General features: G+C 36.6%; 1 protein-coding gene across 6 annotated transcripts in view; it reads left to right on the top strand.

Moving 5' to 3' along the window:
- Nucleotides 1–27,236, top strand: part of ADGRB3 (adhesion G protein-coupled receptor B3) — a 448,258-nt gene that overhangs the window by 367,434 nt on the left and 53,588 nt on the right. The window lies entirely within an intron of this gene.

Below are 27,236 nucleotides of genomic sequence, written 5' to 3'. Positions count from 1 at the left end.
CTTCCCTTCAGTCTTTTATCTTCTTTCTTCATTAATTGTTTGCCTTGTTATTATGATTTGTAATCTTATGCTTTTGGTCTGGCTTTTTTCATCCACTCCATTGTTTCATGCCAGTTCTTTGTCATCCAACATTATGATCAAAGCCAATATTTGGGAATTCATGGACTTCTGCACAGGGCTTCTCCATTTTCAAATAGAAAGACAGCTTACAGGGTAGCAGCTTTACCTTCTGGTTATATAGATTTTCTTCAGGATTTGTATTTCACTGGAGAAAATTTTTCTGATGGTAGTAAGGAACTGAAACTCCTAAGAAAGAGAAGCCGTATCCAACTACAGTATTCAAGTCTTTAGTGGCTCTGGCCAGCTGGGCATGTTTTGTTTCCAAATCATTTCTTACTGAGGAGCTCATCACATTCCTGGACTCTTGGAGGCTCCAACCTGGACACTGACAGAAGCAACTTCCTTAAGGATTTACATGTTAGAAGAAGGAAAGTTCCTTCTGTTCTATTTCCACCCCCTTTTTCTACTTCTCTTTAATTTTCTAAATTAAGAGGCAGAAATCTTCCTATTAGCTTTGTCCCTCTACATTTCTTGTCCACTTTTTCACTCAACTGTCAATCTTCTCAACAGATAATCTCTTTAGAGTAATGGCGATCCTTTTCTGTTGTTGCCTTCAAATTATCAAATTCCCTTCCTCAGCGAGGATAAGTTGAACATTTCAAGCTCAGTTATAAAAACTGAATGCAGTAGCTCTGCCTCATAGATAGAAAAAATGAAGAGAAATAAAGAGTCATTATGAGATGTGATAGCTCAGAAAGACTCTTACGATGTGCCAGTGGGACATATATTGTGTGTAAGGAGTTCTCCATTGCAGTGCTTGTCCTAAGAAATGTTTTGCTCTTCTTTCTGTTAATGAGCTATAGTTTAAAAGGCTGTGGGGTGCAGAGATTTTATTATTATTTATACTTAATATTGAATTATATTATGCAATGATGTCACATATAATATATTTTGCATATTGTGAAATCAGTTCAGGAGGCTTCCACACAAAATTAAGTAGCCCTAGCTGGGGGTTATGTTCTAAGCCAGACAGCAATCTAATGCATCACTGACACTCTTGCAGCCCCATGACACAGAGTAGGACTGAGAAACTGCCTCATGCGCAGGTACAAAGAAATCTAATGATATAAGAGCCTTTTCTGAAGTCCGTTCAGGAAACCATCCATTCTGGCATGTGACTGTCCTGTTCCTGTGTGACTCTATGCTATTATGGGAAATCACACTATATTGCATTTTTTTCTTTAGTAAGCTGACCATCACTATCTCCCTTGCTGTATTCATATCTTCACTATCTCCCTTGCTGTATTCATATCTTCAAGTTCATTATGTTCTAAAGTAGGCCAGGCATTCATCCCTTAATTTATGGCTAATACTACCTTTTAAAATCAAATCTACTTTTACAAAATTATGGGGTTTTTTTTAATTTGTTAAAAAAATGAAACTTTTTAAAGAGACAAAACTCACTAAATAAAGAAAAAGATTGTTTATTAAATACCCACCTTCCTGGCTGATCTTAGGCCTTTTTTTTTCTCTGTTATCAGAGACTGAGAACATTAGATTGGTGCTCAGAACATGATGTCACTTCCATGTTTTTCTATTTATTTAAATCTACCTTTTAAAATCAATGTTAAACTGTGGGCTAGTTGAAAAATATGAAATGGGACTGGATGCTAACTTACACCTGGAGCCAGTAAAGCCTTGCAAAATAGCAAGAAAAGTGTAACAGCAGAACTTCTTGAAAACCATCACAATCAGCATAGATCAGTATGAATCACTAGATAGAGTGAAAAACAGTGAAAATCAATCCTGAAGTCTTATTCAACTCCTTTGCATTCCTTTCAAAATGCAAACAGACCATAAAGCCTCTGCTGCCTAGTTAAGCAGTTAGTTAACAATTGCTTTGTTTCAACAGCTCACTTTGCTAGTGTATTCAGCTAGTGAATACACTAGCAAATATATCCTTCTTCATTTCTTTTAGCTGCTTGTCAAAGAGTAATAGAATAGGTGCTGTTCTCTTAGTTTCTCTAATTCCAAATATGGGATTTATTCCCTGCCAGCTCTCATTTAGGGGCACATTTTCCATACAGTGCTTTCTAAGCTGCACAATACCCCCAGATTATAATGGGGGTTGTGTAGCATGAAATCCTGCAGAGCTTTGAAATTTAGCTTAAAACCCTGCAGTGCTTTGGAAATGATGGCTATTTATTCAGCAATATGTTGGAGCAAGAGTGGAGAAAGGCCCAGGGGTTTCACAAATATTGCTGGGACAGGATTATGGTGTTCCAGATAAAACTCATCCAAGGAACACCAATTTGTATTGACTATGCCTTTCAAAATAACATCATACCATACATTTGCTATACTTTTACAAAATGTCATAAAAACCTAATCATGGCATATCTAAGACAGAAGCAAAATTTATATTTGCATTGTATTAACTTATTTTCCTCTGGGATGCTCTTCTTTGCAATGCACATCACAATCCCTTTTGTTTTTTAGTTTTTTTAAGCCATCTTCCCTAATGGGAAAGTTTTCTGTATACTGAATTACAGTGGATTTGAAATTAAAAGATCTAAAAATTTGTACAAAACTATAGTAAGCAGGACATTGAATCAACAGAATGTGATAGTCAATAGCACCTACAACTGAATCAGACCGTAATTCTGAAGTGAATTTTTACCCCACCAAAGCTCTGGGACCTGTGCAAAACTTCCATTTAAGATAGGTCTTTCGTTGCAATGATTGTGGCAGGGTAAAAAATGCTAAAGTAACTATTATCACCCAGCCATGTGAAACAATTAGTGTTTAAGTCATTGTTCCTGAGCAGTAATTCACCATCCACATACTTAACACCCTTATGAAAAGTCCTGTATGTTTCTTTCAAATGGGTAAATATTTCTTATTTCCATTATTAAAAAAATAATATTGTATCTTTCTTATAGGTTTTTAGAGAATATTCAGTGCATCTCTTGAAAATGCACAATTCCAGAATATTTTGGAATAAGTTCTTAAAAGCAAAAGCTCCATTAAATCCTATGGAACATTTCTTTGTGCATGTATATGTGTGTACATGTGTGCCTGTGTACCCTGATATCTGTAGGATTTTCCAAATAGGAATCCATTATAATATTTTTTTTAAATACACAACTTCCTTCGATTATGATGGGATCTACAAGTGTGTATGAGAGTAGAATTCAAGTCACTAGTGACTAGATAAAACAGGCACTGAATCCTGAAGTCAAAATGCAGCACTGATGCTTTTTCAATACTAGCAAATGATGAAAACAAAGACAGTGTGCCAGATACATATAACCAATTCACAAAAATATTCCCTGAAGACAGGGATATTGGGAACCTACATTATATACTGTTGAATCTAAAGGTAATATGCTTTGTTTCGCTTTTTTCCTTTGTTTGAAGATATATTTGAAAATTATTAAAATGGCTATTTTCTTTTGAAATCAAAGTAAAATATAAGTTGTTTAATATTGCAGTATTCTAATGCATATGAATGCATAATATCATTTGTATATTCCATCAGTCTCATATGAGGTTAGTATCAACTGAAGAGAAGAATTCAATTAATAATAATCCTTCCTAAGTTCAGAAATATTTCAGAGTTCAAAATAATGTTTAGACTTTAATGAGGGTGACAGTGGCAGGTGAAATTTTTACTCTAACTGCACATTGGATAACTTCCTACATAGTTGACACCTAGTGCTATACATCATGTGTTTTCCTGTATCACATTCGTGGAATTTTAGTTTTTGTTAGAAGTATCAGAAATTTTTATGGCAATAAGAAACTGTGAACATGTTACAGATCCGTGGGCAAGCAGCTTGAATTGATTTTATTTTGCACAGTGATGCAGTTGCTTTTCAGTGATCTGAGAATCATGTCTTATGTTAAATAGTCATGACATTATATCCAGATGAATTTATTACTCTTTCTATTGAGTTTTTCTGTGAGCAATCACAACACTAACAAGGCTGCCATATTCATTTTTAAGCAGCTAGTGGGGCTGATTTGCCTAAAGGCCCCCAGGGGACAGTGGGTGTTCCAATCCTTTCACAAAAAGAAGTGACAAGTTGGGCTCTCTTAAGTGACTGTGCCACTTTCTTTATGCCTCCAGATTCCTCCATCTCAGCAGGAGAAACATTAGTATAGATTTTCAATCTAATATTGAACTGATTTAACTTTGCAGCTTTTCAATTACTGCTCTTGCCATGTGTAAGCACTAGTTCATGGCACATAGAGGACTTTAGCCTGGTTTTCAGTACCATCTCTGCCTTTAGGGTAGAAGGAATTGATTTATTTATTAATCTAACTAGAGAGTTTAGGATGGTATTTAGCTTTTAACTTGGGTTTTCTTAAGAAGATAGTATTCATAATTTACTCTTTTCTTGAAAATACTAATATGCAAGCACACGAGTCATGAAATCCACTTATGTTGTGGCAGCTTTACTTATAGTAGCAAAAGATACCATAGATGCACAGATGATGGGCTTTAAAATTGTTTGTATTTTAAGTATTAATCAAATTCCACAGGGTGTATCCCCAATGTTATGTGTGAAATATAATTTGAACTTCAATTGTCTAGACTAAATGAACTTAGTGAAAATTCTGTGCCAGCTCTTATTAGCTTCACGACTTTGCCCTTTCTGGAAGGACTAAAACACTTGAAGTTACTGCACTATGTTTGGAAATTAAATCCAGACACTTTTAATTAAAAATTTTAAAAGCATGTATCTTGTTATATCTCAAGACTTCCAGGTTACAATTTCAGACTTGCTTCAAAATGTACTACTGCTGTGAAGTTGAGCTGCCCAGGGTTTTACTTGCCTCCAAACCCATGTATGATACAGAAACCAGATATTCCCCCAAGAACCAGCTCTGAAGGGCTCAACCTGTTCTGTGTTCTGAGGGCACAGCAAAACTGCAGTGATGGAGCAAACCTTCCAACAAGAAATACCCAACACTGCATTTTTTTCTCTCTTGAAGCTATGCTTTTGGTAAAGGGATAAATTCATATGTTCCCACTTGCCAAGTTTTGTACTACAGGTATTCATGCTAAAATATGGTTAGGAGCCTACTGCTTTTCTGAAACCAGTGGAAGGTAAAGCTCAGGGTTAATTTATACAAAGCAGCATCTGTGGAATTCAAATGCTAACTTGAGATAATTTAAATTTTTAAAACTGTTTTTCCCTTCTGCTCCTGTGTGAAACCAAACTGCCTGTCAGTAACACCTTCTTAAACAAGGATTATAACATACCAAGCATTTATGCTTGAAAGTGTTGATATTTATTATCTTTCCGTAACAGGAATGTGCTGTTGGTTGATTGTAATAGGATGTAATCATATATTTAGAGAGTTTTCAATCTTACCTAAATACACATCAGCTACACTCCTTCAGCAGCAGTTAGGCTGATCCTTGGCCAAAGATTTGCACACAGCCCCACTGCTCCCAGGTATGGAGTGCTGCATCCAGGGATGCCTTGGGAATGGTGCACAGCACTGCTCCCTGGCACATGGAGGAACTGAAACGGTACGTACCCCGTTTTTCATTCCTGCTGGTCTGTGTGTTCATCAGTGTTATTTTTTCTAACACTGGTTTCTATACACATTTTTTTACAAAATATGACAGTTGAAATGGTACATTTAACATATATGTTGGATTTGTTTAGATTCTTAACCACAGTGTCAAGTTTCATTTAAATGAAAAAGAAATCAAGCTGATAAAGCGGTTGACATTCAGATTCTTTCTAAATTTTTGTCATTACTATCTTTCTATACTCTGAGATAAAAAAATGCAAAAGAAATGCACTTTTAAAATGTGAACTTTCACAGTTTTGTTTTAAGCCAAAGCTTTTATAGATTTCCAATCACATAAATAGTTAAGAAGTATCATTTAATTCGCAGAAAGATAAATCTTGGCTACAGACTATACAATTAAGTAAATGAAAGCTGTTAGCCTGATTTAGCCTTATTTTCATATATCACATAGCATGAAAGGCACCATTTTTTCATTTTTGTATGGTCTCACACCCATTCCAGGGTAACAGGCAAGATGATAGCAGATTTTGAGAAGTTTGTAATGAATTTATTACATTTAATGAGCATGCAATGTATGGTTCCTCAGCCTTGGCTGACATTTTGAAATTAGGCTTCCAGCAGTGAAATCTTGTCAGAGATGGGTTTTAGATTACTCAAGCTTTCAGGATTAGAGTTTTTCGTACATAATGTCAAGTACAATTGTCTGTTAAATGCTAAATGAGCATACCATTGTTAATGCAGTAGCAACACAGATAATAGACTCTAGAGAGTTTAAGTTTTTGCTGACTCTGAACTTTATTATGAACCTCACTCATGGTTCTGTTCTTGAATGTGTGAAGACATAGAGAAGGAAGACCTTTATAGAGATTTTAAAAGTGTATTTTAAACTGTTTTTGCTACACATTACATTAGAACAAGTTGAGTTATCAAAAACCCAAAAAATATTTTTATTTAAATTTCTGCCAGATTGTTTGCCACGTATGAATGCCCCCTTTATACATTAGAAATATATTTGCACATAAGTGAACTCTAGTTACTATACTCTTTAAAAATATGACTTCTTAATACTTCTGTCTTGTATAAGAATTTAAAATTATGACTAAAAAATTACTAGGTGTTTTAGAGCAACAGACATATACAAATAAAATGTCATGTGCGTAATGTTTTCTCATGTTATGCACATTGTTTTGTACTCAGCTAATTCAATGAGTGTCTAAAATCCTACATCTTTTGTATCTATAAAGCAGTGTTTGAGCCAGCTTTGTTATCTCAGGCCCAGATCTGCAGCAAGAATGTAGGTGTTAATTCGGTAATATGGAAGTTTTTAGTCAGAAAAGCCATAGAAGTTAATGCCATCTGTGCCCTTACATAAGATAGCTAGACTCCACTGCTCAAACTGTATAAATTGCTGGGAGTCCTGAAAAAATGTGTGCACAGATATCAGTGTGCTGAGTCAGCAATGTCTAAACTGGAAAATGAGAAAGCGTTGAGGAGAGGTTTATAGGTCACCACTGCAAGCTTAGCACTTCTACTTGCTCTAAAATCACAGAGAGGCCTTTCCTGGTTCAGGTCAGTCCTCCCACTTTGTGGGGGGAATGAGACACACATGTTTATTTCTGTCCCTGGCTCTCATCTTGCCTTGTCACGACTGTGTGCAAGTCTTGAGTTCTAATTAGACAAGACATGATTTTTCAACCTAACCATTCGTCTTTAATTTAATTGGTAACTCCACCAGCCCACCACCAATATTTAATATCTTTCTTTTTTAATTGATTCATTCCTCAGTAGAGTAGAAAATAACTGATGGTTTAAGCATTTTGCTGCTGTTTAATATTTCTTATTTTGAAGGTAAATATCCTCAGAATCTATCACTGGGAGACTGCTATCCTGTGATAACCTTTTGATCCACTAAAATCTTTTAATTGCCTTGACTCTTTGTGTTTGAGCCCACCAACTGCTAACCAGTGTAATTTTTTTTTTCTATTTTTTGCACCTTTTGGTGGCAACGTGTTTTCAGAAATACACATCTTCTACTTTTGTATGCATGGTCACTGTTATTTAAAATGGAACATTTTTAGTGCTGTGACCGCCTCATAAGGCAAGACCACAAGGCACTGAGCCAAGTAGATTATTGGAATAAGCAGGCGAAATTCCATTGACTTTGCCAGCATCAGGCCAATTTATGGTAGTGTCAAATTTGGTTTATGTCATTTCATCTGACGAAGAACATCCCATCACTCTACATACTTTGCTTTTGATTTAACAATTTTAGGTTAGTAACTAAATGTGGCTGCTCATGCCGGGTTGTGTTTTTGGGGTTTTTTGGGGTTTTTTGGGGTTTTTTTGGGTTTTTTTAATGGTACACTCCTCTATCTTCAAGCTGCAGAGTTAAAATGGCCAGAAAGCTATGTCTAACATCCCTTGTAGGATCATTTCAATTTGATCTTCTCAGCCAGTGTTGTATGGTATTATTTCAGTAGCCTAAAACCAATCTCAAATCCAACAGCTGGCCCAGCTGAGACTATAGGAATAAGAAAAAGGGGACATTGTTCTGCATTCCTCCCTTGCCCCTGTCCTGTAGTGACCAAGGGCCCCAGGTGGGACCCACAGCAGCCCTGTTTCTGATACACCAATTCACAGGATGTTCCAACAGCAATAATGTGTAGACCAGCGCCAAAATATTGCAGGGAAAAGACTTCTGTGTGTGTGTGTGTATGTGTGTGTGTGCATGCACCTGTTGCATCTGTCCCTGAATTGCGCTCCATGGATTGTGCTCTATGCACTGTCACCACACATGAAGACTCATCCTGGAACATCTCAGATTTACTAACATGCATAATAAAGGCTATTTAATATTCAGAGAAGTCTAGTGACCAGTGGAATTAAAACACAGTGCTAGAGTTTCCACTTATGTGGAATAAGCTCACTCCAGTGACTTCAACACAGATAGGTAGGCTGAGGCTAGACTGGTCTGTTTCTTAAAGCAAGGCAGAGTCCTGAAAAAGAGAGAAAACACACACTGGTTTTCACCTTTTTTGAAAGAATGTGGGGAAATGTTTGCAAAGTGTGTAATTACAAAAGGATGCAGAGGGCATGCATTTTCAGGGTATAGTTTTCACTATAGTTACACCACTGGTCATATTTTGAAAATTCAGTGACAAGCAGAGCAACAGAAGTGTGCAGGTACAAACAGCATGCAACTCATTAGCATGTAGGACCTTTCTTGTCATCTTATTTTGAGTTTGAGTTTTGAAAAAATAATAGTGCATTTTGTGGTAATTATTGACTTTTATTGACTTTTTGATGCCTCTTGATGGAAACTGAAGACTTAAAGCTTAGAGAAGAAAATTGACCTATTTGGAAAATATAATTTAAAGTCTTAAAAAAATAAAAAAATATATTAAAGGTATACCAAATTTCAGATTCTGAACAGAAGGTCCTTAAGCTCGCAACATGGGCTTTTTAGGATCAGAATTCATCCATTACTGGAAATATGTATTAGTACAAAATTAATCAGAAATGAACATTGAACTCAAACTCATTCCATCTCTCTTTCTTTGGCTGCACTCTCAGATATTTGAGAAAAATTGTTTTTCCTACCTCCTTTGGAGAGAGCTAACAAGTTCCCTGCCAAGGTGAGCCAGCAAGGCTCAGTTAATACCTCAGACAGCCTCCCAGGAGTCACAGCAGAATGAAACAGTCACCCATTTGCAAGAGCAACTAAAAAGAAAAGTTGCACTAAAAAATTGTTTTAAGTCATTAAAGTTTGTGGGAGAAAAGCAAAACTAGAAAACCATCTTGTAGGTAGCACAGTATTATATCTCCTGGTTTTTATTTCTGCATTGATTTCAAGTTTTTCCTGCACTCTAAGTTGATCAGTAAAAATATCAATCATGGTGTTCTTTGATGTTTCCAATATCCTTTCCAGGTATAAAAATAATGAAGCCTAAAACATTCTGACATTTAAAGGGGGAAACTCTGAAAGGATCTGTTTCTCAAAATCAAAATTATTCAGTTACTGCCAGAATATTTTCCATAAATGTCAAATTTATTCTAAAATATGTTGAAGACAAGTCTGAGCATAAACTACTGAAATTGTGAGAAGAATATTGCTTTACTGCAAATCTTCACAGCTGTTTATGACTAAATCAGATCAATGGCAACACGTTCCTTTCAGGACAGTCTTCAGTATCTTTTACACATCTTTAAAGCTTTTCTGAGTTTCCAGCAATTGATTAAGCTTACATTTCTGCATTTGTTTGCATTCATCCCTTCTGGCATATAGGCTAACACAATAATAGAGAGAAATTATTAATTTTACCTGACTAACTGAGAAAAATGGAAGACTTGAACAAAGCAAAGTCACAGTCAGATACTAGAATATTTCAGAATGGACTTGCAACTGCAAAGACAGTTGTCATTATCCACCTCTGCTTCTCAGTTTGCCTAATTCAGCATTACAATGGCAGGAGATACCTTCCTTTTCTATCCTATCAAACACAATTAGAACATGATTCAACAAGCATGACTTTAGTACACCACTAGTTTCTCTCACTCAGCTTTTTTCCAGCCTTCATCCTTGGTCAAGTCAAATAGGGGAAACTCATTTAGTGACCTGCCCTGATGAGTAGAGAGACACCATACAATACCTTGTGGAAATGCCTGTTTAGTGATTTACAGGTTTATTGCTAGTATATATCCCACTACTCTGCTGCAATAAAGTAACTTTTCAAGTTTCATTCCAAAAATACCTGTTTTCAGTCTTCCCCACTGAGAAAAGACCCAGGTGTGAAATATTCCCTGAAGACACATAGCTACAGGCTGTGGATAAGGCCACAATCCTGGCAGAGGAGGAGCATTTTGTCTGAAAGAATCTGCCCCATAGAGGGTCCAGGGAAGAGGGAACCTCCTCAAACCCAAATGCAATAAGATCCCCTATTCTAGCACTAGAGTACCTAGGAACACTACCTTTTTAAAGCTACTGGCTAAATCTGGTAAATGAAGTTTTGAAACTCCTCCCTGTTATGCCTGCACCGTTAGCAGTGTCTTGTTTTAAAGGAAGAATGCATAGCAAGCCACTGGTAGTCTATCAGCTACACTCCATTGCACTCCATCAACTGCTGGAAAATTTTTTTACAGCCACTCTCTCTCTCTCAATTTTCTCTTTGATTGAGTGACGAAGAAGACTTATTACAACAGAAGCATATTGAGTCTTGCAGAGTAAACTGCGTAGCAAATCTCTCTGAACGAACACCAGGCACTGACAATTTCTTGAAGCCTTAAGATTATTTTTTCTTCTAAATTAATTTATTATACATTATGTAGCTTAATGATGAGATCCCACTATCAGGTTGGCTGGTTGTTTTTTGTTTTTTTTTTTTCATACACCGAAGTGATCCTTTCCAAAGTAGAGGATGACAGTTTATTTTCACATTCTTACAGACTAATGACAGCCACTCAGAGAGAAACATCTGCCAATACTGGGAATATTGTGTTCTCCCTTATACCTACAAATCCCTGCTTATAACAGTCTTTGTCCTTATCTTGATAATATTGTACAAGCTTTTTCATTTCAAGAATCAGACTTGCAGTTTTCTCTGCGCTTGCCCACACATGCTGTGCAAGTAATATCCCTTGTATCTCTGTCGTTACAAAAATTCACATCACTCACATAAGTAACATATAAGTAAAAAAAGTAAACTCTTCTGAAAATTAAAACATAATTTTAATTAAATTTTATTTAAAAATTATTAAATTAATTTTATTAAATTTAAATAAAATTTAATTTAAGATCCTCTGGGCTGGTCTTACTAGTTTGGGTTTCATCTGGTGAGGGAAAAGTAAGCCTCATAGCTCGCCATTTATAAATAATAAAGAGTGAATGTGAGTTTTCTCGGGGGGGGGAGGTGACAAAATTTTTGTTCCTTACACTTGAAAAAGACATAATCAGTTAATATTTTAATGACTTGATCATAGCTGCCTCTGAAGTACTGTAATGTTAAGTACTTCTTAGAGCCGTCAGTTGAGTGGTAGGACTAGCTGAAGGACCCTACAGTGCAAAACCCAAAATTTAGCATGTGAAATATTATTTATCCTTCTTGTACAAGTCTGAACACTATTCCCCCACCTTCTTTATAGAAAGTAAAATGAGAGGTTTCTACCTGTTCACATTGGCTTGGCTGAGTTGCTGTGCAGAGATTATGTATGATATGATGCATTAGATTTTTTCATTTCTCATTTACCCATTTGTCTTAGAGAATATGATTTACATCATTTCCTGAAGACCTCATTAGGAAATGTTATATAGACTGTTGTATAAAAAAACCTCGGCTCTGATCAATAAAGAAACTTTTTTTTGTACAGTTTAAAGAAATGAACTATTCTTGTGTTACATTTTTAAGACCAAGAAGGATTTTAAATATTTCATTATAATTCCCTATAACTAAAGAGATTGACAAGGACAGCTTTTGGAAAAACCATTAAAATCTGATTCTTGTATTTTTCTAGATTTATCAATTAACCTGCACAAATAGAGTAAGGAGCAGCTAACCTCAGAACTGTATAATTAATTGATTAGACAAAAGTCCGTATATGTCTGTGAAGTTTTCTAATATCTTATCCAAGTTCTCTAACTGTAAGAAGGGTCAGGACTCCATTATACTTTCTTCCTGTTTTTGATAAATGTAAGCACATCACATATTTTAGCATTTAAGCCACGAGGCAAGCCAGACAACCAAAACCAGATGGATAGAAGTGGCCTAAATTCCTACCTAAGCAGCAAGGTTATCATAATAGTTGAAAGAAGTTTAATAAGACACAATCCCAGAATGACAGAATCACAGAATACATTAAGTTGGAAGGGACTCACAAGGATCATTGACTCCAGCTTCTGGCCCTGCACAGGACAATGATGAGTCACACCATGTGCCCAAGACCATTGTTGGGGTGCTCCTTGAGCTCTGTCAGGCTGGTGCTGTGAGCCTGTTCATTGCTCAGCCACCCTCTGGGCAAAAAGCCTTTCTCTAAAATCCAACCTAAACTTCCCCTGGTAAAAACTCAGGCCATTCCTGTGTGTCCTGTCACTGGTCACCAGAAAGACCAATGCCTGCCCCTCCTCTTCCCCTCACGAGGAAGTTGTAGCTACAGTGATGTTTCCCCTCTGTTTCCTCCAGGCTGAACAGACCCAGCGCCCTCAGTCGTTCCTCACATGGCCTCCTCAAGGCCCACCATCTTCATTGAACTCCTTTGGAGACTCTTTAACAGCTTAATGACTTTCTTGTGCTGCGGTACCCAAAACTGCCCCCAGCACTGGAGGTGAGGCTGCCCCAGTGCAGAGCAGAGCAGGACAATCCCGTCCCTTAGCTGGCTGGTGATACTGAGCCTGATGTACCCCAGGACAGGGTTGGCCCTCCTGGCTGCCAGGGCACTGCTGATTCATGGTAAACCTGCCATCAACCAGGAACCCAAGGCCCCTTTCTGTGGCACTGCTTTCCAGCATCTCATTCCCCAGTCTGTCCATACATCCAGGGTTGGTCTGGCCCAGGTGCGGAATCCAGCACATTCCTTGTTGAACTTCATATGGCTAGTGACTGTCCAGCCCTCTGATTTGTCAAGGGAGTTGACAAACTGTCAAGGGAGTTGACAGCTCCTGTTCAGTGAGACTGCAGGAAAGACAGTCAAGCATTTCAAGTGAAAGTGGAGAAGATGATCTAAATTAAGGTGGGTGGACCATTCATACAGAAAGAGTACCAACACATTGACTAGCTGTCATGGCACCCAGTGCAATGATGTGTTATCCATCATTCATGAAATCTGGTTTCTGAAGGAAATGCAATATCACACACAGAACGAGTAGGAACTAGCAGCAGAATTTGCAAACCTTAGACTTTTTTGGTCAGAATTCTGGAATGACGGGGTATTGTCCTTCTTTAATGATTACAAGACTTAATTGCTTATGGTCACATCTGCATGGTAAAATATAAGGGTTTTTTGTATAGGACATAAATTGCAAATTCATCTTTCCAAAATGACAGACAAGTATGCCAGGGCAAATGAGGCTAAAAAAACTATAGAAGAAAGGAGAATGTCAGTACTAAAGAGTCTGTTCAGAGGAGATTGATAGCTGTAAGAGAAATAAAGGAAAGAATAGAATAACAATGGTTAAATAAAACCCAGAAAGATTAAAGGAAAAATTATTCAAAATACAGCAAAAAACCCCTCATCATAAGTTCAATTAAAAAGTTAATGTAGATGTAAAGGGCACGTAGAACTATATTAGTGCTTTAAATTATTGTTAAACCTCTGGGAATGGACAAGTATGAAAATTGTCCAAAGCCAGACATCAATTTTTATTGTCTTCAAGGCAAGCCTGTAGTTTTCTTTATGCAGTGGAGAATAGATAATATAAAATTCTGGACAAGAGATACAAATATCAAGTGAAGCAGCAGTGAAACTGTTTGCATAAAATAGCCAGTAACAATAATAGCCAAGTGACTTTTACCAGTGTATCTTTTGGTGTTGAGTAAGCCCTCTTTCCCCTTGTTTGTAATAAATAGGATGCTTTCCATTACTGTGCAGTAAACTTTTGTATCAACAGAGAACAATACAATTTGAAATGTGAAGTCGCTAGACCACCAAAAGCAACTAATGTAGAAGAGGAAGAAACAATGTTCCTGTTTTTTTTCTGTAACAGCCATCTGGCACAACCGCCATCCATCCACCAGAATGAGAAATGAGTTTGTAGCAAACACAAAGTAACACCCATACCCTTACACACACACATCCTCCAGAAAGAAGGGGGGGTTACATGTGTAATACAGGAGGGGTTTTCCAAAGGGAAGACCAAATTATTACAGGTGCTTAGGCATCTAGAGGTGCATCAGTGAGAAGTTCAGCCTATAGATGCAGGCTTGGTCTTCTCATCTCTATTGTGACTTGCTTACTCTCCTGCTTTTTTGTGAGCTGATACTGATACTGTCTGTCCATTTCAAATACAGACAACCATTTTCAAACAAGGAGAATACTGCACAATTTAAGACCATTTTACACATTTTAAATAAGGCTTTAATAGCAGTTCTTCAATTTTTTGTTTGACGCCGTATTATCCATAATTTTTCAGCTAGAATGACTTTACTGTTGTTGAATCATCACCTGTACAAACAATGTTTATTTTTGAATATTGATGCTTTTGTTATTGCCTGTGGAATGTAAATGCAAATACATGACCAAAAGTTTTTTCCTGTTAGATGAACTAAATTTTTCCTGCTTTCGTGTATTTTTTTTTGTTTCATCTACAGTGACTAAAAAGAATAATTTATCCCTAATATTTTTACAGGAAAAGTGAAAGTGCTTTTGCATAATATTCCAGTTTAATTGCTCTGCACTCATACATCTTGCATAGTATCCGCAGTTAAGAAGGGAAATAAACTGAAAGAATCTGGACTGTGAGGTTTGCTATGTTGCAAATCCCTAATTATTTCTTTAGTAATCTCACACAGCAGTGTAGGGATGAGAGAAAGGTCTTGTTTAAAAAACGGGGAGCTGCCACATACATTCTGGACATCCAAAGCATTTTAATTGAAAGTGCTATGCTATGAAAACTTGGAGTTACTTAGAAGAATTAAATAAAAGGCTTGGCTGTTTACTGACAAATACTCCACATAACCATTTATTACTGTTCAAAGTGGGTCTAAGTGCCACAAAATGAGAACAGTATTCCCACTTCTAACTCATATTAAGCAGGAGCTAAGAAATATATATGTATGTATATATATATAGGTATATAAATACAGAGCCATTTATTCATGAAGAGAAAGGGTAAGTGCAAAGACATGCAAAGGCTAGAGAAGTTCAAGTAGTAGAAACTTTGAAAACATTACACCTGTAGCTGAACCACACACAGATAATACAAAGTCAATGTAAGGAAAGAAATACAAATGTTACTATTGCTGAATCTGAAAAAACTGAAAAGAATATTAGTCTTCTACTATAAAAACTATCTATTAAGTATGTGAGTGAAATATAAATTATTTCTTGAAAACATGTATCTGGAAGAGGACAAAGCCAGCTGTCTGTTTCTATAATATTTTCCATGAAGATATTAGTGATAATTAATAAAAGGATTAATTTGGTCTTTGTCTTAAAATTCTGTAAAATCCTCTGACTTAAAGTATGTAGTTATCATAGTTCATTATCTGGGAGTTTCACATTCATCACTGTATTTTTCTTTACAGTACTTTTGGAGGGAAATATTATTTTTCTCACTTCACAAATGCAGGGGCAGACAGGGGCTATCAGTAATATTTCAAAAAGTAAGTACTCAAGCATGTTTGAGCAAAAAGAAAGGATAGAAAACTTTCTGAAAATTTTGGCTTCTAAATTAAACCTTGAGGCATTAGGAGAAGCATTAATCAAATGTTTTCAGAAAAAGAAAATAAGATCCATATTTTGTTACAAGAATTTCAGAGACTTTGGCTTTGTCTATACATCTTTGATTAATTAAATGAGTCAGGAACTCTTCTCTGGCTCTGACGGTAATCCATAAAAGCTCTTGCTTTCCAGAAGAAGCAAGATGCATCCATGCAGCATTTTGGCCTGTGCTGCCCATTGGAGTGTGATTAGTGGTATTGCTTGGCAGAGACCATAGCAAAGATCATCCCAGCATTCCAGCAGTATGGATAGTCATCTTCCAGGTACTGAAACCCATAGCCTATCCCTCCTTTGCTTGTTAGTCTAGACACGGTCTGCATTTTGAAAATATTGACTTGATTTGTGTGCATGCGATGAAGTCTTGAAACTGTGATCAATTTGGTCTACCTAGCAAAGTCACTGCTACAGGAATTTTCCTATGTTCTTCTTCATAAAAAAAAAAAAAAAAAAAAAAACAAAAAAAAAAAAAAAAAAAAAAAACCACAGAGCACCACCAAACAAAAAAAAAAACCAAGTCCAAAAGCAAAGTCTAAAATAACTAAAAACTCTCTATATCCCTTGCCAAAGAGTTCTCTAGAATTTGACAAGGTATATTTTTTTTGTTTGCTTATTTCCATCACCTTATACTCCTAGTGTCTGAACTCAATCAGAACAAGCTACCATATAGGTTATTGTTCTTAGTGCACTGACTCTGCTTGTTATCCTGGTGTCACTCAAATTTTGGAAGAAATCTCTTTCTGAAACACAGTATAGATTAGATAGTGCTGTCTCTTCAATATTTGGTCATCTGTTGTGTGCAATCAATTCAGTCTTTCCAAAACAATAGTAAGTTTGTGAAATGCTGACTTCACTAATACTTCCCTCTTTGGCAGAATTTGGCAGGTTTCTGGCAAGTCTAGTCCATTAGTTATTCATCTCTTAATTTGCTGAAATTAACTCTCGGATACTGGGATTGTTTCCAAGACAAGGTCAATGTAGAACTGAAAATCTTTCTTTAAAGCCTTTTCTTCTTGTGTTGATAGCAGCTTAATTTAAGGAGTGCACAGTGGCCACTGTCATAAATATTTTTGCTATTACACAGTGCTAAAAAATATATCAGTCAAAATATTGAAGTCTAATGTAGAATGTCATGCAAAAATTTTGAACCAGAGAATTCCACTGAGTGTTCATTTTTTTTTGTTCATTAAAATGTGATAGGGGAAAAAAAAAAAAAAAAAAAAAAAAAAAAAAAAAAAAAAGACTGCTAGTGTCTCCTTTTCCACTTCTAATTATCAATCATTTTCTGTAAAGACTTTTCACACAGCCATAACTCTTGACTGGTCTTCTTCCAACTACTTTGTCTATGTGTTTGTCTATGGCATGCTGATTACAAGATGCTATACCCAACATTGCCGTTATTATAGAAAAACTGTTAAAAAATGTAGTCTTAGAATGCTTCTTTTATTTTATATTTTTCTGTAACTTTTTTAAGTCATGTGTGTGACTCTATAAATGTAAGAATTAAAAATAGTTTTTAAAAGTTTCTCCCTTTATTCAACACAGCCTGGTATCATCTTACATTAGAAATGCCCTTGATAGTAAAAGTTTTTCTAAAATGGTCTGAATTTCGTGTTTATTTATGTCACACTTAGGAGTTTCCCGATTCATATTTCCAGTCAGGGAGGTACCCATTTTTTGGACCTCAAATCTGTATTTACTAATGTACCATATTTTTTTAACATCTCATTTTAACATTTTTACATCATGTTGTAAATGCACATATTATGGTTATGTATTTGTAAATTTAGCCACAACTGGTTCTGCTTCCAGAGAGTGGACAAGCACTAGCAATTAGTCTGAATTACTGTTCTAGAGGTGCTCAGGTGGTGAAGGTCTGTGATCAACACCCATTAGATACACAGCTCCCTGATAGGGGCTTTGCTGCAGGTGTACAGCAATTCTTTGGCTGGGTGAATTTGCCAGGAACCTACTCTAACATCTGACTGTAGGAACACTTTGGTCATGGACATTCAATTTAGTGCCCAGTGAGCTACAGACAGCAAATGGTTTTGTCTGCATGTCCTTATAAATGCACAACTTCCCTGACGGGCTTCAGTTAATTCTTCACTGTTGTGACTTTCTCTTTTCCTCAATATTGCCTGAAAAAATCCCTCTTTTGCTCCTAACATGTTAACTGTGTTGCTATTTTTTAAGGCTTTGTGAGACCTCACTTTTTCCTGGTGTGAGATCTGGGTCTAAATAAAGCTGTGCTGGCAAACTAGCATCTCTGATGCTATCTTGTCTTTTATTAGTGTCTGCTTTTAACATTATGTTTTGCAGGGTTCAGCAAGACTGAACTGCAGTAGCTAAAGCTGTTTCTTTTTTTCCCCTCTCTTACTCCTGGAACCCTCCAATAGATTTGGCTTTTTTTTTTTTTTTCTTAGCCTATTAATATGAAAAGTCCCTTGTATTTTGTTGTATCTTTTTCTTCCATTGACTCTCTGAGAAGGGGCATATAGGGTCATCAGCAATGTCACCTGTGTCGTGGATCAGAATGTTTGCCTGATATTGCCAATTATGTTACAAGCCCCTGATGCTGCTGAAGTCTCTAGACAGAGCAAGGCCCTCACAGTAGCCTTTATCAGACAGACATTTGTAATCCTGGCTTCATTACTGCAGGGAGATGGAGTTGGGTTTCTTTCAGAAGTTTCCTCTTTTCCTGTTAATTCACCCTTGCACCAGTGTCGCAGGGTTTCTTTTTCTTTATTCCTCCTGTGGACAGCATGCTTCTTTCCACTGCTTGTGTCACTGTGCGTGGCCACGTATGACAAACATTACTAATATTTGAGCTTCAGATGAAAAAATTCTCAATGTGGACATTCTTTCTGCTTACTGTCTTCATCCTTCTGCAGGTTGGATTCTTCTCTAAAAAATTTCGCAGACCACTGCCCAGCCCATTGTTTCATCTGCTGATATAAAGATGCAACTCCTTTCCAGTGGTCAAACTGAAATTTTCCAACACCAGAAATAACAGTCAAAATAAATCTCTTGAGCAGACAGTATGGGCAACAGCTGTGGATTTGCACTCAAACCCATCTGTACCTGTCAGGAGTTCTAGCCCAGACCCAGCTGTGTAGGCCAGATGAACCTTGCAAACCTCCCTTCAACCCCACAGGCAAAGGGGTTGAAATATCTGTCAATATTATGGCTTTGGGATTTCCTATGGCAGAAAATCCCCTTGCCAGTACAAAAAGGCACACAGAGAGCAAAGATCTGGCCCCCTCAATTTCAGTTGCCCTAGGAAGATTACTTCTTTGAAATTTATCACTATGTTTTGGCAGAAATAATTCCATTAATTCTAGTGGCTTTGTTAACGCATCATAACACATTTCTCATATCCCTCACCTCTGGAAGAAGTGATGTATAAGTATGCCTGTCATATCAGTTTCAAAACAGGGATTAATAAATAGGGTTACAACAAGGTGAAGCAGTCCAATGGCTGGGATAAACCAAAGAAGTACAAGACTCCCTTGGTCCTGTTTAATGGGCTAAAGCCACAAGAGGAGTGGGAAGAAGTGCAGCTACTTTTCTCAGTTGTGCATTTTTATTAGAAACATATACAATCCTTTTTTTATTTGCGTAAGAATTTCTTTCTGAGACGTCTGTTTCAGTGCCCAAAGCATTCCTTTCCTTAAAACTTACTTTACAAATTAAATAAAAAGAAATATATCTTTTTAAAGTAGAAAAAGGTGTCAAGAAGTGTGACTACCACATAGAAGAAAGATCAAGAAATGATTCTTGTATCAAAACTGAGTGTGAAACCCAGTATTTCTGTTAACAGAAAATTTATCCTAAATTAATGTTCTTATCATCAGTTTGTTCTTTTCCTAAAACTAAAAAATTTTAGAAATAACAACAACAACAACAAAATCAACAACAACAAAATAAAAACAACAGAAAAACCCACTCACAAAAAACCACCTAAACAAACTCAAACCTCCAACTTTGACTGGCTACAAATATGCAATAAGACCTGAGAGATAAATATCACCAGCCCTCAATTTCAAGAATGTTACTTCTATTTTCAACTCACAAAAGTAAACCAAACCCCAAAATATAATCACATACAGTTTTTCATTCTAAAATAAGAGAATTTATAGATATTTCAGGAAGCTCCTATAAAACAAAACAGCTATAAAAAGCCCAATTTCTTGGCCTATCTTCTGGAAGGCTTGTTACTAGGCTTTGAATCAAGTAATTAAACCAAAATTTTCAGATTGCCATGCAGATTCCAAATAACCTGGAACATCCTTCATGGACTTCTTACTTTGCCTTTGATGACTCCAGGCATCTTTCTGAGGCTGTCTACTTCAGTCAGATAGAATAGCAGAAGGCAAAAGGACAATATCAACAATACGGGAAGCTATTTTCATAGTGTCTGAATCGGTCTCTATGGCAACATTTTTTAACCTATTTAGATTTTTTTAAAAAATCTGTCTCTCTCTTCCCCTTCTTGCATTATTTTGTTGAGTGATAAATATTGATAGAAAGATGAACACAATGTCCACATACAAACGCCTGTTGAATTTGGAAGAATAGGTGCTTGTTTGCTTTATATTTGACCTTTTGCATAAACAGATATTTCAAAGACATCCCACTAAACTTTTTTCCTGTTCTTTGAGAAAAAAATAATAGGAAAAAAGAAAGATACATTCAACTTGCAATCCAATTACTCCAGACATGCATAGATGCAAATTTTTTTGAGTTTCTGTTTGAAGAGGGTGGTGTGTGTGTCTTCATCACTGTTTTTCAGTTGAGGGAGACAAATACAAGCAGGAAAATAAAATAGTTTTCCAAGGTCATCTAGCCAGCTAACAGCTTCACTTACTGTAGTAGCAGATTTACACATTTTCAGTACATTAACAAGTGGTTTCTGATATTACACTTTATACCTCAGGTCTCCTTATTTGGCAGGTTTTACATATCTGGCTCACTATATTCTTGTCTCTCCCTTCTGCTGTTGTATGAAAAATGCCCACAAACAAGCAGGAAATAGGACTGTATCTGGAGAACTGCCAAAATGACTGCCTCAAAAGGCCAGTAAATTCACAGTGAAAAAGAAATCTTTATGAAAGTGGTGGAAATTTTTTTTGAAAATCCTATTTAGCTATTACAAATCAAAGTTCCATATAAGAATAGTAGGTCTTAAATGTATGTTCTTTATTGGAGGAAAAAAAGCTAAAACTGAAGAGTGATGGCTGTAGTGAAGTGGGAACGACAGTCCTATGCAGCACTGGAGTGAAAGCGGCTGGTGCTGGCCTGGGCTACCTGCAGGAGAGTTTCACTGAGGATCTGGACCTTGGTGGAACAGACAGCAGAGCTGTGCTTGTTTTCACTGTATTGATGAATGGGATTTTCTTCACACTGGAAGAATTCTTATCCCTCATGAAGTGACCTTATTTTTAAAATTATCTGGTCTAATTTTGCTGCTTGCCACCAGCTTTGCTACTTGAACAGTATCAGCTTAGCTCAGTGATCTGCCTTATTCAGTGTGCTGTCTACATTAACCAGACATAAAGGAAAGACTACAGAAACAGGAATGAATGGTCCTGTCTCTGATATCACTTCATGACTTTTTGCAGTCAGCAATTTAAAGATTTTCTGAGCCAGGACTCCATCCAAAGCATCCATCAGTCAGGCTATTCTCTAATCCACTTTAAACTCATTTATCGCTTTGGCTACCTTCAAATCCTAATGCAGCGATTTCGCATTTCAATTTTTGTTGTGTATCAATGACATAAAAATAAAATAATAGGTTGAGCATCCTAGTTCTAACACTTAAAATTTTATTTGAATGCAAATTACATTATTTGTATCCTGAGCAGAGTTGTTTGTCTTTACAGTCACTCACAATAACTGGAAGTAAAATTTAAAAAGCACCACAGATGAGACTGATTCATGTGTATCCAACACTCAGACAAAATTGCAGATGATCGGCTGCATCCTGTTGGCTGTTATGTTTCATGCAAAACCCAGAGTGCTGTGATACAAGCCAAAGTGTCATCATTTCAGCTTCATCAGAATGTGCTTATATTTTTAAGCACCAGCAATTTTCTTACAAATACTATAAACTCTGCAATTTATTTAATTGAAAATTTAATATTAGATAGTTTTTGATTTAGAATAAGAAACTCTGAGAGGAAGTTTTGAAATGTATTGGCGGTAGTTTACTGAGATCAATTGAGTAATTAAAATGGGTGTTCTCACCAGAAAAGTTTTTTTTAAAAAAACAATGTCAACAATATCAACCAGTCCTTTCATACCACATATAGACAGCAAGCTGTCTTACAACTGGCCAACTGAATGTAGAATAAAATAGTAAAAAAATAGGTTTTTTTAAAAAATTAATGGCTAAAATTAGCAAAGTTATTTACAGGAGAGTGGAAAAGAAAGCCACTAAATAGCCGCTTCATCTGGATGAAATTTATTCAACAGTAGTTCTAAAGTAATTAGTAGCAAGCACTTACCATAAAGCCATCATAGCATTGGAACCTTCAAGGGCTGAGAACAATTTATCTTTAGGAACTACATTCCTAGCATGGATTGAGAAGATAATATTAATGAAGGAAAGAATGAGGAAATAGCAGAACACTTAAAGCTGACTAGAACTAAAATCAATGACAAGAGGCAGCCAGACACACATGAGTAATTTATTAAGCAGTGATAGGTTTGGGTAAATAACACTGCAAAATCAGTCCTTCTTCAGATATGTGAGGTGAAGATAAATTGGCAGTTTTGTAAACTGAGCAATTCTGTTTGCCCTTTGACTAATATGTAAAACAGGACCTCAAGAAATGCACTTGTTCTTTTCCTACCTGACTTTCACTGATATATTTATGCCAAAAGCTATATTAAATCCCCCGGGATAAAGACACTACTAGAATTAAACTTCCATCAAGGCATTGCCCTGAGTGATTATGTTATTAGCAATCATGATTATCAGGCTTCCTGGAGTGCTGGGCTTTGCACCAACACAGAGGGAGAGCACCAGGGCCTCCTCTAAAGGAGACTGCAGTCTGACTCAGGCACAGAGCATATATAGTTCACAACACTGACGTAAAACCAGTAAAGGTGTAGGCTTGTGTAAGTCCATCCTCTCTGGTAAAATATATGTTCATTCACACAGTGATCTCATACACATTATTAGAGACTGCAAATCACCTTCTTATAAAACAGTAATATCTTCTCTCTGGGTGTGTAAGTGGCCACTATTCTGCTATAAGTGGAGCAGCAGATTCAATAGCCCAAATAACCGGGGGAATCTCAGGCCATCTTCTTTCATGTGTTGCAGGAATAAAATACCTTTTAAACAAATGTTTAAAAATGATGGGGAATTTGTAAACTTCCTGCTTCCTCTTGTCACTGCTTGGATGTCCACTGCTCAGAAATTCATGTTGGATTTAATTTATATTAAATTGATCATGTAGACTTTCTGGTTTCCTGCTGCTTCCTGAAATATCCAGACACTGTAACTCTTTTATTGCGGTAGGCATCTTTAATGTCAAGCTCTTCAAATTCCTTGGACAGCATTATCTAAGAGCATATATAATGCCATCCTGAAGAAAGCTATCATGTTGCTAGGCACTAGTTCTCTGTAGATCCTCTTGCTGAAATCTCTGTGCACTCTCTCCACAAAATTTTCCCTCCTCATTTGGAAACCTCTTTTGTTCCCAGCAGGAAGCTCATGTTCTTAGACTCCCTGGGAGTTAAGCAAAAGTGAAACCAGTAGATATGAGGCCTTGCAGAGAGCTTTGGGTCCTCACAAGGCTCCTTGCAGTGACTTCCGTGGGGAGAATGTATTTAGAACATTTAGGAGGAAGAACCTTCTTCCTACTGGTATCTGTGAAGAACCAGTGCTATCCTAAAAGTAATGATGTCCCAGATTCCTCCTCCAGATTGTGCTGACATATTAACTTACATCATAAATACAGACTAACTTAGCTAAATCTTTTCTGTGGCTTTTTGAGAAGAGGCAGAGGGAAGTGGAATACAGGCATGAAAGCCAGAGCCAGTAAAAAGACTGCTATTTCCCTTGTTCAGGAAACCTGGCTTGAAGTAATATGACAGAGGTGCTTTTATTAGTTACAACTCCTTCTGCTGCATACAAGTGTTCTACAAAATCATTTCATTCTTTTTGTTTCTTTAAAACAACCAAGTTGTCATAGTGTTCTTCTTTAATAATCACAACTTTACAAACTTTTAAAATCATGCAAAAGGAATCACTGTGAAAGTTTCCACACTGCTTTGTCAAAAATATTGAATCTTTTATCCTACTGGTTTAACATAGCAGATAAAGATAATTGAATGAATGTGATACCACGCAGATTTTCCTCCTTTCTGGAAGACAATGCAAAGGTATTAACAGCATAAATGGTTTCACCCTTTCCAAGAAAAAATTCTTGATATTTTTCTTTCTTGTGCAAGCAATGAATAGAAACCAATGTCAAAATATTAGTTGACATTTAAAGCTATACTCAATCAAACTTCGATGTACGTGTGGTCACAGTCTCTTCTCTCTGGTTGTGGATACTATTGCTTTTCTCGTTCAAGTTCCATGAATTATCTAATTTTCTGTGATCCCAGTAGCCATGGTATAAAATTACAAGAAACTGCCTCCTTTGATTTCCTCAGTGTACATAGGTATCCATAGGTCTACAATCTTCCATCTATATGAAAATCTGTGCACTTTCATTAATATCATTCGAAACACTTAATTACTCAATATTTTCCCTTTTCTGTATTTAGAGGGACTCTAAATTTATAACCTATTTATTTTTAGCTATGTTTTGTATTAAATAAAGCCCTCTGTTAGGAATTTCTTTCTTCCAGATGCAATTTAATCCTGAGGCTGAGGCAGCTTCATTGCCATTATGTGTATCTCCGCATGAACAAAAAGAAATGGATGGCCTCTGGAACAACCCATGGCTAATGCATTAAAGGCATTAGAAATTAATATCATTACCATAGAGGAATTAATGTGATTCATGATGCTATTGTATAATAAGTTTGCATAGACACTGGAGTTGCCCAAAGTGGAGATTCTGTTCTTTCCCCTCACTCTGCATTCACTCTCACATGCACAGGCTAACAAGATCTGATACAGAGCTGTAAAGCAGTCTCCTGTCTGCTAAAAATATTGTTTTGCCATGCATTATCTATCCAAAGGTCACTCTACCTCCACTTGCTTTTCTAGTGTGATAATGTGCTCTGATTTTAAGGCTACAGTGAAAGAATATGCATTTCTGAAAAAAAATTAAAATCGGATTTTGAACTAAAAGTAACCGTAAAAATTGTTGAACTATATATATACATATATGTATCCCATAAAAACCTTTCAGAAGCATTTGCATTTATTTTTTTAAAAGTGCCTGTTTGTGTGTGTTTGTCTACACATTCTATGAACGTGTTCAAAAGCATCTGTTCCCCTTTGTTTATAAGCATGTGTGGGGACACATGCACACACTGTGCATTTGGGTTAATTTTTAGTTTTCTCTACTGGGTTTGGCTGAAATAGAGATAATTTTCCTCGCAGAATCCTGCATGGTATTGTGGTTTGGATTTCTGAATAAAAGGAGTGTTGCTAGCACACTGATGTTTTAGCTATTGCTGAGCAGTGATTACACAGCATCAAGACCTTCACTGTTTCTTAGCTGCCCTGGGGGTGCGTTGGCTGAGGTGGACAAGAACTTGGAAGAGAATAGACAGCTGACCCCAAATGACCAAGAGTTATCCCATACAGTATGACAACATGCTCAGCAATACAACCAGCATTGGTCTTTTAAAGGTGGCTGTTGCTTGGAGACTGGCTGGGCAACAGTCTGCTAGTGGGAGGTGGTGAGTGACTGCTTTTGCATCACTTGGTGCAGGCTTTTTTCCCCTTCACTCATTAAGCCATCTTTATCTCGACCCACAGGTTTTTCTCACTTTTGCAGTTCTGATTCTCTTCCCCATGTTGCTGGGGGAATGATCAAGTGTCTGGGTGGGTGCTTAGCTGCTGGCCCAGGTCAACCCACCGCATTTGCTCAAGCCCACTTCATGTTTTGCTGGGTAAGAGAACAAAATCAAAGTGTTCTACATGCCTCTGTAGGTGAGCATGAGCCCAAGCACTGGCATAAAGTACTCTAGAATAATCAGCATGCTCCTGGCATTATTTTGTCCCACACTAGCTAGCATAATCCCAGTCAATTCCCCAAGCTTGGGATAGTTGGAATTGGCAAGGGACCAGCTTGGATGTGGCCGCCTTAATTTGGTGTAGAAAGAAATTTACTAACGTAGACATTTTCTGTACCATTCCAGCTGGCTGCAGGATGAGTGAATGCTATCTTACCCATTTTGTTAGCTAGTATAAATGGATGTAACCATAGCATATCTTTAAAAAAAAAATTGCTTTGTCTATTTTTTTTTTTTTAATGAACAGCAGTTATATGGTATGAGGAGGCTTTGGATTGCCACAATAATGTAGATACTATTTCCCTTTCCTGGATTCTTTCTATTTTAAAAGAATACTCCTTATAATACTCAAAATGTAATTTTGAAATTATACTCTTTCTATTTTTCTATCTTTAAACTTCGTCCTTCACAAAGACAATTTCTTACTGTCTCCATACTACTAATCCTAAAAGACATTTTCCTTGGAGGAAAACCGAGCGTGCTTGAAATTGAGGATGCTTTTAGGGGAGAAATCAACCTTTTAATGTTACTAATCTTACACAAAGAGTTTTAAGACATATATATGCACAATGAAAAAAAAAAAAGCAACAGAAAAAGAATGAAGGTAGTTGACTTATGGCACTGTTGTAATAGCATTGCAAAGCCATCACTTCAGTGGTTTCAGTCAATCGTGTAAAGGGATTCAACTCTTACAGATATGCAGAGAAGGAATATTTGCTGACACCAATATCCCAGACAAGAAGATGGACTGTTTTCATATGGCAGCATTATAATCATCAGAGTCAGACTAACTGAAAGACAACAGCAGACTTTGTTGTTGAACTTCTCATTCTAAGCATCTTTTTGATTGCTGAGGAAACTCCCTAAAATTACAGCAATTTCATTGTTAGCAAATAAACTCTAAATCTATAACAGAGCAAACTGGTGATCTGATTTAAGACTAGAGATACGTGATAACTACATTTTCTTAGAAGAAAAAATTCTTT

Source organism: Chamaea fasciata, unplaced genomic scaffold (assembly GCF_029207755.1).
Source record: "Chamaea fasciata isolate MVZ Bird 193981 ecotype frontalis unplaced genomic scaffold, bChaFas1.0.hap1 SCAF_3, whole genome shotgun sequence".
Classification (NCBI taxonomy): domain Eukaryota; kingdom Metazoa; phylum Chordata; class Aves; order Passeriformes; family Sylviidae; genus Chamaea; species Chamaea fasciata.
Note: the sequence above shows the minus strand (reverse complement) of the source record. Positions and strands in the feature narration are given on the sequence as shown.